General features: G+C 36.9%; 1 long non-coding RNA gene across 10 annotated transcripts in view; it reads right to left on the bottom strand.

Moving 5' to 3' along the window:
• The window catches only part of LOC109502461, a 306,856-nt gene that overhangs the window by 181,390 nt on the left and 110,807 nt on the right, over window positions 1–14,659 (bottom strand). For 9 of the 10 annotated variants that reach the window (XR_006583358.1, XR_006583356.1, XR_006583355.1 and 6 more), the window contains one exon: window positions 13,078–13,286. This is a non-coding gene — a long non-coding RNA (uncharacterized LOC109502461). The remainder of the gene's footprint in view (window positions 1–13,077; window positions 13,287–14,659) is intronic. The other variant, XR_006583361.1, reaches the window with a different exon arrangement.

The raw sequence follows: 14,659 nt of genomic DNA, 5'->3' as shown, positions 1-14,659 counted from the left end.
CAAAGGAAAAAAACTGTAAATAAATGTGGTCAGGAATGTTAACTAGATTTACTGTGGAGATTATTTTGCAATATATATGTAAATTGAAACATGTTCTACACCGGAAACTAATATAATGTTATATGTCAATTATATCTTAATTTAAAAAAAAGACATTTTTGGAAGTTTTGATGCTTTCAATAGCAACAAACACTTCCTTACTTTGTGATTTAGTTCTGTTGTGGTTTTTGGTCCTTTGAATAAACAGCTGGAGTCTTGGCATCACCCAGCATTTTGTGGCTGAACGCATTACCATCTTACAAGAAGGAGGTTCCATGAGCCAAACAGTAATTTATATTATTGTAATGCATCATGATGATGCAGAAGGTGACATCCAGAAAGCACTCCAATGTTAGGATTCTGTTGTCAAATACAATACCTTATATCACTGGGTATTAGATTTGCTCTACAGTAGTTGACTATTTTCAAAAGTAAAACTGTGTTAAGTATGAATATTGGCCAATGTGTGTGAAATATCACTTTTCTTAATTTTATTTAAATATTCCAGGTCTGTGTCTGAGTCCTCCATTTTGAGGGGATGGCAGAAAATTTAGTGTCTCAGTATTAGGTCCTACCACCCTTCAGGCTCTGCAAGGGCTTCTGTTATCTTAACAACTCTCTGGACATTGGCCATTGGTAACCACCTAAAAGTCTTAGTGGGCTGCTCTGTAGGTTTGGTACACCAATTATCTTAGTAATTTTGTTCACTAGGCAAATATTTATTGAGTGCTTATTATGTGTTTTTTAAAATTAAATTTTAGCATATAATATTTGAGAACTGCAAAAGAAAACCACAACACATATGTGTATTATGAAAAATAAAAACAAAATGAATACCCATGAATAATTCCCCAGCAATAACTAGGACTTATCATTACTGTTTTATCTGTCTGTGTGTTCCCTTTTTTTTAATGCTTATTTATTTTGAGAGAGAGGGAGAGAGAGGGAGAAAGAGAGAAAGAGAGAGAGAGAGAGAGAGAGAGAGAGAGAGTCCACACAATCAGGGGAGGGGCTGAGAGAAAGAATCCCAAGCAGGCTGTGCTGTCAATGCAAAGTCTGAAGCAGTGCTTGATCTAACAATCCTAAGACCATGACCTGAGCTGAAGTCCAGAGTGAGACACTTAACTGACTGAGCCACCCAGGTGCCTCTGTGGGTTCCTTTTTTCTTTCAGTGTCCTTGCCTTCCCTGGCCACCCTAAATTTTGTGTTTACCATCCCCTTATTTCTTAAAAATAGTTTCATCATGTAATTATGTATCCTAACCTAGAATATTTAATTTTGCCAATATTCAAATCTTATAAAAATGGTTTTATACTATATGTAGTTTTCTGAAATGTGACTTTTTGGACTAAATGTTGTGTTTCTAAGATTCACCTGTGTTGCTGTGTGAGGTATTATTTATTTTGGTTTCATTGTTGAAGAGTTTCTCTGTGTGTGACTATGTTAAGACTATCATTCTCTTGTTGATGGACTTTTAGGTAGGGTTGTTATGAGTAAGGCTTTTATGTGCACAATTTTTTCTAGGATTTTTTTTTGTCTTGAGTGAGCAATACACTGATGCTATAGAAAAGAAGGTGATATTATAATACATGTTGAATATCTTCTATTTCCCTTAAACGTTAATGATTTTATCAAGTATGTTCTATGGAAAATTAAATATATTAACCACACTATTAAATTGTATCCCATGGTCAAATAATAGTGATTAAGTACTGTATTCTGTGCCCCTCCTTTGAATAGCCATGGTAACATTAGCATATCAATGGCTCTGAAAATTTCTGCAATAAAGGAAGTGTTTAATTTTATTGAACCCAGTGGTTCCCATGGGTTTTGATCACAGAATCCTTTTTGTTCATTATATCCATTAATATTTTATGGTACCAATATTCTAATGAACACATTTTGGAAATATTTATTGCACCAACACTATAGCACTACATAGAGTTTTTTATTGTGTCCTTTTGACACATAAAAAAATTATATATCATCTATATTCTAGAATAGGCAGGAAATCGATCATTAATTCTGTGGGTACCTGGGCGGCTAAGTCAATTAAGCATCCAACTCTAGATTTTGGATTAAGTCATCATCTTATGGTCCTGAGATCAAGCCCCACATCAACTTCCAAGCTAGGTGTGGAGCCTGCTTAAGACTCTCCCTCTCTCTCTCTCTCTCACTCTCCCTCTCTTCCTCTCCCCACTCATGTTCATGTTCTCTCTCTCTCTCTAAAACAAAACAAAACAAAAAAGAAGGCTCTGACTCTTATTTAAAAAAAAGATCAGGGGTGCCTGGGTGGCTTTGTCGGTTAAGCATCTGACTTCAGGTCATGATATCATAGCCTGTGGGTTTGAGTCTCTCATCGGGCTCTGGGCTGACAGCTTGGAGGCTGGAGCCTGCTTGGGATTCTGTGTCTCCCTGTATCTCTGCCCCTCTCCCTCTCACACCTCTCTCTCTCTCTCTCTCTCTCTCAAAAGTAAATAAACATTAAAAAAAAATAAAAAAAAAGAGATCATTAATTCTGTCTGAATATGTGATCATTGTGATTGATTGCCATTCACTGCCTTGTCCTGGTCTCAATTCCATTTTTCATAGCAGGATCATCAGCCCTAATCCTACACACAGTAGGAACTGTGAAAACAGTTTTGGGACAGCTCTTGTTCAATGTGGCATTTGGGTTTAAAAATAAATTCTGGCTTCTCTATGGTCAGGAGTGGAAATATTCCTTGAGCATGACCCTAGCATGTTTGAAGGGTTGGGATGCCTCCTGGATCCACTCATGGACAGTCAGGGCTATCTTCCTGGTTACATCAAGACTTCAGACATTCCAGAAAAATCCACAGTTGCTCTACTCTCACTGGAACAGAAAGTAACTTTTGCATTTTACCAGCCTCCACTCAAAACCTTTGCTTTGTATCTTTTTTATCTTTGGCTCAGTGTTTGAATTCTCCTTCTCTCCTTTAACTGATGAAATTGTTGGCTTATTTTGATGGTATGCCCAAAGTTTTGTTTTAACATTTCCTCAGAATTCAACTCTAGTATTTTCTTTTCAACTCTTTGCAAGCTAACACTTGGAAAGTAAAATCTTATCCCTGAGTCTCTTGGAACTAAAAATTCTAGAATGTTACAACTCAGGGTCAACTCTCAAGGTCCAATTAGCTAAAAAATTAGGTTCCAGGTATCAGAGTTTCTATGTCTTCTTTCTACCCAAATAGTCCCTAGAGTTTCAAGTATGAAACCCTGCTTTCAATCACATTGGCTAAAGCCTGCTTTCCTGCTTTATCCTATTTGCCAGATTCTGTATGTATTCTGATTTTCCTCTTTCTTAGATTTTGTGAGTTTTTTAGGATGCCCTTTTTATGACACATGTTATCTCTCTGCCCTGTGGCACACAGGCTGTAGTGAACCACAGCAGCTTTTAGTGTTTTTTTTTTAAGTTTATTTATTTTGAGGGGGAGAGAGAGAGAGAGAGCGAGCAAGCATGGGAGGGGCAGAGAGAGAGGGAAAGGTAGAGAATCCCAAGCAAGCTCTGCACTGTCAGCAGAGAGCCTGGTGTGGGGCTCAAATTCACAAACTGTGATCATGATCTGAGCCTAAACCAAGAGTCGACTGAGACACCCAGGCACCTCGAGTTTGTTTTTTTTTTTTTTTTCATATTCTACAAGGCCTCAATTTCATTGTCCTTTAATAATTATGAATGACTAAGCTAGGTGATGTAAATTACTTCCACAATTCTTAGTCTTTGAATGTATTTCTTGAAAGATACTTTCTTGAGTGAGCTCACCTCTCTGGGAAATCTGTAGGCTATACTACCAACTCTTCAAATACAACATGGATGTAGTTCTTTGGGCAGGACTAAGTGTGTCTGAAGTATACCACATGCTCTACAGAACATACCATAAATCTCTCTTCCTGAAAGTGTTGGCAGCATTACCACAGGCAGACATTTTGCATAGATGCAGCCAATATGGATGGGCTTTCACTGCCACAATCCATTCTTTATTTGACTCCAGTGAATTTCCTTTTCCTTACCACCTAATTATTCACTAATCAACTCGAATCTTTTATTTGACTCCATCCTAACCACTCTAGTTGGATAACTTTGTCTCTTCATTCATCATAAAATCTCATGATGAACCTTCAACCTCTTGCTGTTTCTATCTTCGACCTTATTCTTAGTCTGATAGGATGAGAAGGTCTTCTCCATTGAAACCCTGTTCATCCCTTCGGTCCCTATTCTTCTGCCTTGTTAGATATTTGCTTTGCTAATTACTACCCCTCTCTACTTCATTCTCTAGCCATTCATGTCACGGCTTAAATATAAATGCCTCAGAGGAGATTTTCCTTTTGTAAACCTAGAATAACCCAACTGGCAATCTCCATCTATTTTATTGTTTTTCATAGCAATTATTATCACCTAGTATTCCTTATTATGTGTTATTTGTAGACTTCTTTTTTTTTTACTTCCTTAAGAAAAAAGATTCACTCTTATTCATTCTCAGTGCCTAGAATAATGCTTGGAACATAGGAGGAGTTCAGTAAATATAGTTAAATAAAAGAGTAAATGTATCCTCCAATATCTTCATTTCTATATATTCTTTCCTTTCAGCCTATAAATATGTGCATTACTTTCCTATCTTAAAAATAACAAATGTAGGGTGCCTGGGTAGCTCAGTCAGTTAAGGGTCTGACTCTTGATTTCAGCTCAGGTCATGATCTCAATCTCACAGTTTGTGAGTTCGAACCCCACATTGGGCTTTCTGCTGTCAGTGTGGAGCCTGCTTCTAATCCTCTGTCTCCCTCTCTCTGCACCTCTGCACCTCCTCAGCTCATGTGTGGGCTCTCTCAATCTCTCTCTCTCTCTCTCTCTCTCTCAAAAATAAACATTAAAAAATAACAAACACAAATAAAAGAAAAAAAATTCAGAAATTGTCTAACCCAGGAATTGGCAAATTATAGTTCACCAGCAGACTGCCTGTTTTCATAAAGTTTTGTTGGGAAGAGCCATTGACATGCATTTATATACTGCCTATGGGTACTTTTTGCCCTACAATGGTATAGTTACATATCGGCCATAGAGACTGTGTGCCCATAAGATGAAAATATTACTATGTGGTCTTTTCAGAAAATGTTTACCAACCTCAGGATCCAACTGCTGTTTTTTACATCCAGCATTCTCCAAAGTAGTACTATTCCACAAATTTCTTGCGTTCTTTCAAATCTCATTTCCTCTTTATCTTCCTTAAGTCTGATTCCATCTTTAGGACTACACTATACTGCTTTCTCTATGGTTAAAAACGGTGCCCTAATTGTAAAACCCAGTACGTGTTTTTGAGTCTTTATATTTTGGGGATACTATTATCCATCTGACTCTCTTAAAGCTCTCTACTCCTTTGGTTTCCATGGCACTTTCCCTCCTCTTCCTTTTCATACCTTCCTGACTATCTTTTCTTAAAGGGCACTTCTTCAGCCTGCCCCTTTAGAATTTGTATATCCCAGGATTCTGTCCTCAGTCAAAATTTCTCAGTCTGTGTACTTTTTCCTACATAAAATAATTTAAACCTGACTGGTTTCAATCTCACGGATAAGTTCAGGACATATCATTTTTCTGGTTGACCTTTGCAGCAGCTTCCTGAGTGGCCTTCCTGCATCCAACCTTACTCCACCAAAACCACCTTCTGCCCAGTTGCCAGAATGTCAGTTTAAGGTAGTGGTTCCCACCTCTTGCACTGTTGGTGGGAATGCAAATTGGTGCAGCCGCTCTGGAAAGCAGTGTGGAGGTTCCTCAGAAAATTAAAAATAGACCTACCCTATGACCCAGCAATAGCACTGCTAGGAATTTATCCAAGGGATACAGAGTACTGATGCATAGGGGCACTTGTACCCCAATGTTTATAGCAGCACTCTCAACAATAGCCAAATTATGGAAAGAGCCTAAATGTCCATCAAGTGATGAATGGATAAAGAAATTGTGGTTTATATACACAATGGAATACTACGTGGCAATGAGAAAGAATGAAATATGGCCTTTTGTAGCAATGTGGATGGAACTGGAGAGTGCGATGCTAAGTGAAATAAGCCATACAGAGAAAGACAGATACCATATGGTTTCACTCTTATGTGGATCCTGAGAAACTTAACAGAAACCCATGGGGGAGGGGAAGGAAAAAAAATAAGAGGTTAGAGTGGGAGACAGCCAAAGCATAAGAGACTGTTAAAAACTGATAACAAACTGAGGGTTGATAGGGGGTGGGAGGGAGGGGGGGGTGGGTGATGGGTATTGAGGAGGGCACCTTTTGGGATGAGCACTGGGTGTTGTATGGAAACCAATTTGACAATAAATTTCATATATTAAAAAAAAAAAGGTAGTGGTTCCCAAACTTTATTGTTTATTGGGCATCAGACTCACTTGGAGTGCTGATTAAAATATAGATTGCTAGGTCTCATTCATGGAGTTGTTACCAAGTAAGTGTCCTGTGGGACCTGAGAACTTGCATTTCTGTGTTCCCAGGTGATGCTGATGCCACTGTTCTAGACTGCACATTGAAAAACACTGGTTTTAAAAAAGTTTGTATTGCATCTACCCCTTCCTTAAAACCACACAGTGGTTTCCCATAACCTGTAGGATTAGACCTAAGTTTCTTATTATGTCATATAACGTTGTCCAAATCTTATGATTCTTACTTCACCAGGATTCTCTCTTCCATTCTCTGACTCCCACTTGATTCTCCTATAAATGCAAACTGCATTATCTCACCACATGCCCTGCCATTTCAACCCTCTGTATTCTTGATCATGCCCATAATTTCCATTCCCTCTTCACACATCTTTCTTCTCCTCACTCTTTAAAGAGGTATTTCAAATGCTGTTCCCCTTCCTAAGCTTCCATAATGATCAGGACACGTTTCCTTCACCACCTAGTTCCTCTATGCACAACTGTTTTATTTATATTTGTGTTTATTTTGTCTTCCCTGAGATGCTAGCAGAGTGCTATGTTTTGTTTTTTTTCTCCCATTGCAAAATGAAGGTTCATTTTAATGTATCAACTTAATATATTTCCCACTAAGGGTGAAAGCAGAGGAAAATTAGTGCTCCCATACATTACTAATCACACTGTAAACTGACCCATCCTTTCCAAAAGTAAGTTGGCAGAATCCATGAAGACCCTGAAACAAAAACAAATAACAGAACAAAACAAAACAAAACAAAACAAAAAAACCAATAAACCTTCATATTCTTGGTCTTAAGTCATTCTACTCCAGGGAATCTGATCTAAGAAAATAATTCAAAATATGCCCAGAGATGGCTATCACCCATTGCCTATAAATAGCAAAACAAAGGAAAACACCGAGTATTCAACACTAGGGAGTAATTAAGTGCAATGCATCTAATTGATGAAATATCACATATTTAAATGATGATTTTGAAGTGCACGTGGCAAGCATATTTCTGTTGTAATGTTAAGTAAAGAATAAGAATACCAAATATTAATATAAATTGTGATTCCAATTATGCAACAATATTTTTGAAAAAAAAAGTCTGGAAGGAAAAGCACTTAAATTCTAAGTTAGGATGATAAGCTTATGACATGACTTTTTAATGTGATTGCATTTTAAGAAAATAAAAATACTTATTTCAACCACCTATGCCATTTCATATTTATGCAATTTTTCCTTTTAAAATTATAAGGATGGGTGGGCTTGGGTGGCTCAGTCAGTTAAGCATCTGATTTTGGCTCAGGTCATAATCTTGTGGTCCATGAGTTCGATCCCCATGTAGGGCTCTGTGCTGACAGCTGAGAGCCTGGAACCTGCTTCGGATTCTGTGTCTCCCTTTCTCTCCACCCCTCTTCTGCTCTCTCTCTCTCTCTCTCTCTCTCTCACTCTCTCTTAAAAATAAACATTAAAAAACAAAACAAAAAACCACCCCAAGTAACTTTGTGCAAGTTTTTAACTTCTTTAAGTATGCTTTCTCACCTATAAAATAAGGGTAGTGATATTTTCTTATGGTACTACTTGCTGCTGATTGCCTATCCATAGCTACCCTATTGTCCTCTCCAGCTTGCTTCCCTCCACACAGCACATGCCGCCTTTCTTTTTTATACACATGGAGTGTGAGGCAGGGCTCTATCTCATGACCCTGAGAAGAAATCAGGAGTTGGTCACTCAACCAATTGAACTACCAAGGCACCCCTACACACACATTTTCTATCAGAGTCTGTCTTTCCCTCTACAGTCTCCAAATATCAGATCATGTTCTAGGCCTCCTTTAGTCAGACTAGTCCTGGTCACTTGGACTTAGGGAAATACAAGAATATCTTCTGGGAAAGGTCATCTCCCCTCCAAAATATACTCATGGACAAAAATACTGGTCTTGTTTGCTTGGTATGGTCATTCCCAAGCGTGATGTCTGCAATTGCTTAGGTCATCTGACCATGAGGGGAGGGATCACTGACCCACAGAGTATGACAGAGCAGAAAGATGGACAGTCTGAACCTTTGATGACATCACCAACCTGGAAAATTTCTTTTATATGAGATCATATATATATATATATATATATATATATATATATATATATTGTTTAAATCAGTTTTAGTTGTCTAGTTGAGTACTTGCAGTTGAAACCACCACAATGTTTTATATTAAAAGAGATAATATGGCCTAGGTCAAGAGTACAGAAATTGGAGTCAGATGGAGTTTAAACTAGTGGTAGCCATGTAACCTTGAATAAACTGCTTAAACTCTCTCTGTCTCAATTTCCTCATTTGTGAAATGGAGATAATAGTACCTACCTCAAAGGGTTTGTGTAAGGAATAAATGAAATATGTAAGGAACCTATGAAAACAGCTGGTACCTATACAAATTCTTATATTAAAAACTAGATGTTAATAGTAGTATAATAAAAGTTCAATAAATGATAGTTACTGCTGTTACAGATTGGTCGTTAGTAAGTGACCTTAAATACCACCTAGTTATTTTATAAACAAGCTACTGTGACTGAGTTTAGAGTAAACAACCAAGTCACCTACTTTTTAATTCAGGGCACTTTTCCCTATACTATATTGTCATTATCTTTTTAGCAAAATTGAAACACTGTTTATCACTTTTAAAAACTTTTTACATGTTATTTATTTTTGAGAGACAGAGAGAGACAGAGTGTGAGCAGAGGAGGGGCAGAGAGAGAGGGAGACACAGAATCTGAAACAGGCTCCAGGCTCTGAGCTGTCTGCATAGAGCTTGATGTGGGGCTGGAACCCATGACCTGCGAGATGGTGACCTGAGCTGAAGTCGGATGCTTAACTGACTGAGCCACCCAGGCGACCCTTTCACTTTTTAATAAGCATTTTGATATTTTAATATGTGTTACAAAGGTAGATTTAATGGATAGACATAAAAATACCTCGGCATTTAATTTGGGTAAGTTGGACTCTTTACTTGGACACACTGTATTCCTGACATGTTTATGTAATTACTATTTTAAAAAATAAGGTTAAACTTCTCAAGCAAGCTGGACATGTAGTAGATTTTGGGTGACTTCTCTGAAGCTTTCTTTCTTTCGGAGTTAGTTCATATCCTGACCCTCTCATGCGTTATACATTCTGCAGAACCTACATTTTTAGAAAGTAAAAACACATATTTCATGTGGCAACTTCTGCTATTGTTAAACATGTGTTTAATGCTCAAAATGGAATGGAAGGTAATATTCATGGTTAACCCCTTTGATAGGAAAGGGAGAATCTATTGTGTGAATATTTGAGGACGTAAGAACAGAATTTTTGTTTCTTCTCCTCAGAGATAAGCACAACCTTATTTCCCTTGTGATTTATTTCAGTTCTGTCTTACAATAACTGATGTCATACTCAAAGCATGGTATTGGCTGAAGTTCTGGGGTATAGAAATGAAGGTTTTCCCTTAAGGAATTCACAGTCTAGCAAAAGAAGACAAGTAAATACATAAATATCTATAAAGTGAGTAAGTCTCTCTGGTACTTAAAATGAGTGCTCACTAATATCCAGTCATCTTCTCTCCTTTAGACCTATTTGCACTAGGTGGGATCACATGCATTGAGCACTTTTGGGTAGAGGCATGCAAAGTTCCTGCATAGTGTTCCAGTTTCTTCTTCCCTCTTGAAATGATTGAGGAAGCCTCATGTTGCCATGGCAGACACACAAGAAGCATGGTGACTGATGAAGTCATTTGATGTAGAACAGCTACTCTGCGAAGTTACCAGACTTACATTAGGTTTTTTAAAGAAAGAAACAAACTTTGCCGGGATAACTGCTAAGATTTCAGGCCCTATTGTTACCACATCATGACAAAGACTATCCTGTATTATCTGCTTTAAATGAAGTATATGAGAAGTATTCTGAGACACAGGAGAAAACAATAGCAACAACAACAACAAATTCTAACTGGTAAATTAAAGATGTTTCCACAGAAGAAGTAATATTTTAATTTTGTGTAAAAGATGAAGAATACTTCAATAGAAAGATTAGGGGATGAAGTTGAATAAGAATCAGTAGGGTGTCATAGGAAATATATCAACTTGATATAGCATTTTGTGCTATATGATTATAGCATGTATCGACTTGAATGATAGCATTTTGTGAAAGTAAAAAGAAAATACATTTGAAATACAGAAAATAAAGTCATGTGACTAAAATGTCTTGTTATTACTGGAAAAGTGGTAGGCAGGTATAAGGCCAATGTAGAGGTAAGTATGAAAAAATAGATTGGGGCCACTTACTTATTAAGGATTTTGATAAACCTATGTTCCTGGAACTTGATTTTGTATAATCTGAGAGAGTTATTAAAAGCTAGGAGACATTTTCTGGCAATCACTGAAGGACATGTATTGAACAGACTGTAACAACTATTATACAGTGTCTGCCCTGTGTTGCTTGCAAACTACCATCAGAGAGATTACACGGTTTTGACATCATTTGTGTAGGTCACTTGAAGTGTAGATTCCATGAGTGCAAATACTCAGTTTTAGCGATACTGAGGCAACCTCACAGTGGACGTCACATTTGCTCTGAGTCTTCAATGATCAACCAGGTAGTGAAGACATGCTGCAGGAGGTAAGAAGGGAGGAGGGGAAGGACTTACTATATGAAATGCGATCTGTGACTGCATGCAGGCTACACCTAGGAAGACAATTCAATAATTGTTCAGGAGAGATAATACAGGCTCAACTGAAAAGTAGTAGTAGGCATAACTTGGAGATGGATTGAATGGGTTGAGAGACCTTGCATGTGTCCAGGAAATTAGTGATGTGTATCATTAGTTGCGATTAGTGAGATAAGAGAAGTAGCATGTTTGAAACACCATAAAGGATTATCTGACCTGTTTCAGCCTGGGTCTGTAATATAGCCTTGGTCTGGTGGAGCCAGTGAACTTGAGTGAGAAAACAGCCTTACTTCTGATGATAATGCTTATGTTTATATTGAATTTTCTTCAGAAACATGAAAGATCTTAAGACAGGGGTGCCTGGGTGACTCAGTTGGTTAATGGCTGGCTCTTGGTTTTGGCTCTGGTTGTGATCACGTGGTGATCTTGCAGTTTGTGAGTTTGAGCTCCATATAGGGCTCCCCACTAGCAGTGTGGAGCCTGCTTGGAATTCTCTCTCTCTCCCTCTGTCTGCCCCTCCTCCACTTGCACTCTCTCTCTCAAAAAATAAACTCTTAAAAATATTAAAAGAGACAAAAATGAATTCTCTGAAAATAGTATTAGTGCTCTTGAGAATTGAAGGGGAAAAGTAAAATTAGGAGGTGGATATTTTATAATACTTGCAAATTCTTATGGGTATAAATCTTATTATTATGAAATAAATATTATCTTTTCAAGTGTATATAGATGTTGATGTTATACACAAAATATATATCATTACAAAATGATACTGGACCCTTGTAATGTTTCGCCATCATGGTAAGCCTTTAATAACCTGATAATAAAAATATAAGTATTATCATAAGCAGTTTGCAGTTTTTTTTTTATATTAAAAAGAAAATCCTATGGAAAGGTGAGAACCTCTGTTCTATTTCCTGGAGAACTACTTATATCACTGGTATATAGGAGCTATATGTCTGGGAGAATCTGAAAACAACAAAATAGAAATTCATTATTTGACTCTGAATGTAGAGTAAAAGGATTAGAGGTATAAATGATCTTGCTTTGAAATAATCGATAATATAAAATCCACACACCTAGAAAGGAAAACTGTTCCCAGGAGTCTTGAGGAAGCTCCCAGAACATCAGGTCTTGGGCAGAGATTTTAGTAATTTTTAAAGATTCCAATGCTTCATTTGCGTGTGTGTGTTAGGAGCGTGGGGTTAGTGGTAGGAGGCTTAGGAAGGCAGAAACACTGCAATGGCCTCCTCGGCATGTGCCTCTTGAGGAATCAGAAAGTTTGCCAGCTATTCACACTATTTTCAGTTACATTCTTCATCTGAAACCTGTGGACTCTATGCTTCATTTTGCTTATGGAAGCATCTGTTACAAAGCATATTGAAAATGGTTGGTTACTTTTTCCATATGTGAGGACTTTGATCCTTTGTGAGAAATTAGTTTATTGCAAATATAGAGTGACTTTGCTGAAAGCATTTTGTTCAACTTAAATACCAGAAGGTGATGCCTTTTATTGTTATTGCACTGAAAAGTCAAGGAGGGTTTAAGTAAATGTTTTCCTAGTAAATTGTAGAGGGAATCTGTAATTCTGCTCAGTGGAAAAATCTAAAATAAGCAATTAGCAAAGGCACTGTTTCAGAAAGACATTTCCCTGGAAGTCAGTTGTTAACTATCAGCGTGGAAGTGTGCCCACTGCTTGTGACCCTCTCTCTTGACTTGGAAATCCGTTAACACCAAGTAGCTGCTGATTTCATTTTGCAAAGTTTTCTTTGTTAATATCTCCAGATACTGTATAAGGCTTTCCATTGGCATCAACATTTAATTAAGTATAGTCAGCTTGTCTTTGCTTTGACTTTGATGATTTGAATTTCAACTGCCTTTAGGGAGAAAAATACGGAAGTATATTACTCACCATTTCACATCTGTTGCAGTTTAAAAGACTCAGTTGCCAAGAATTTTATGAAGCATCACTTAGTAATGATTCAGGAAATGATTAGTCAATGCATCTTATGCACAAAGTGGAGGGCACCCTCTGTTGTCCATCTTGCTATGATGCTTCTCTTCTGTGTCCTCTAAACATAGAAGCAGGCTATGAATTTGCAATTTCTTCTTCAGCGGACACTGATAATTGATAAATACATATAAGAAGATTGTTTAAGGTTTTAATCAGAGTGTGAAATCACAGAAATGGGGTGGTCTAAAAAGACCCTCATGCTAATAATTAAAAAAAAAAACTGGCTTCATTCTCAACTTGGATTTCCAACATCACTTGATACCTCTATATGTCAGCTTTCTCCTTTGGAAAATGAGAACATTAATAATTGCACAATGTACATTTGTAAAGGTTTTATTGTTGTGGTCATTTAAATTTAAAGTGCATATGAAGTTTCTGGCACTTTTTGTTTGGTTTTTGCAATTTTAAGATATAAGCCCATGGAACTGATGACTACATCTTGAATATTTAGGTCTTTGGCTGAAAACTGATACATCATGAAGTTTGCTTCTTTAAACTTTCTTCGTAAATGACCCCTGTGATCTTATTACTTCTCTTACTCCTCTGAAATTGCAATGGATCTTCTTTATTAGCATTTATCCATGTTTTGATTCTCCCCTTTAACATTCTGTTATGCTTATTTATTTATTTATATTGAAATAGTTAACATACAGCATTATATTAGTTTCTGGTGTACAATATAATGATTCCACATTTCTATATATTACTCAGTGCTCATCGCAATAACTGTACTCTTAATCCCCTTTATCTATTTCACATATCTCCCAACCACCTCCATGTTTGATTCTTGATTTCTAATGGTTCGTACCTTAGACCTGTGCTATTTCTCTTAACATACGTCTCATTAATTTCTGTTGTCTCAAGTACCACACCATAAAAATGACCCTCAAATATTTATTCTAGTTTTATAAAGCCTTCAGTATCATATTTTCATACAGTTACTATGCTCTTCTTCTTATGTAGCACACAGCATGTCAAAGACGAACTCAAAACATTTATTCCAAATCTACTCCAGGTTTGATTCTTTGGCGAGACTATAGATGGGTATTCTGTTTTTCCATCGGGGGGCATACAATATTTGGTTTGCTCACTGCAGGTGGGTAGATTATCGTTTCTAGAGCTTTTCAGTGGATGGAATTAATATAATCATTTTAGTGGACACAGCTAATACATTTTGTATATATTATATACATGTATGTATATGTATATTGCATATGTCATGTAAGTGCGTATTAAAGATAAAATATCTCATGAACTCATAGTAATGTTTGCTATAAAATTTTAGAATACAGCTTTTACTTATTTTGTTTTACATTTCATCTGTTTCTTCTTTCACATTCTTCTTGGAAACACTAGTTCTCAAGGATGCAGGGGATCTTAGAATTAGAGTATCCCATAATTTCTCATTTCTTTTATTCCATATCATCTGCATTATTGTCTTAAGATGACAATTCTAATTATGTTACTACCAACATTATTT

This window comes from Felis catus, chromosome A1 (assembly GCF_018350175.1).
Source record: "Felis catus isolate Fca126 chromosome A1, F.catus_Fca126_mat1.0, whole genome shotgun sequence".
NCBI classification, from domain to species: domain Eukaryota; kingdom Metazoa; phylum Chordata; class Mammalia; order Carnivora; family Felidae; genus Felis; species Felis catus.
This window is presented reverse-complemented; position numbering and strand designations above follow the sequence as displayed.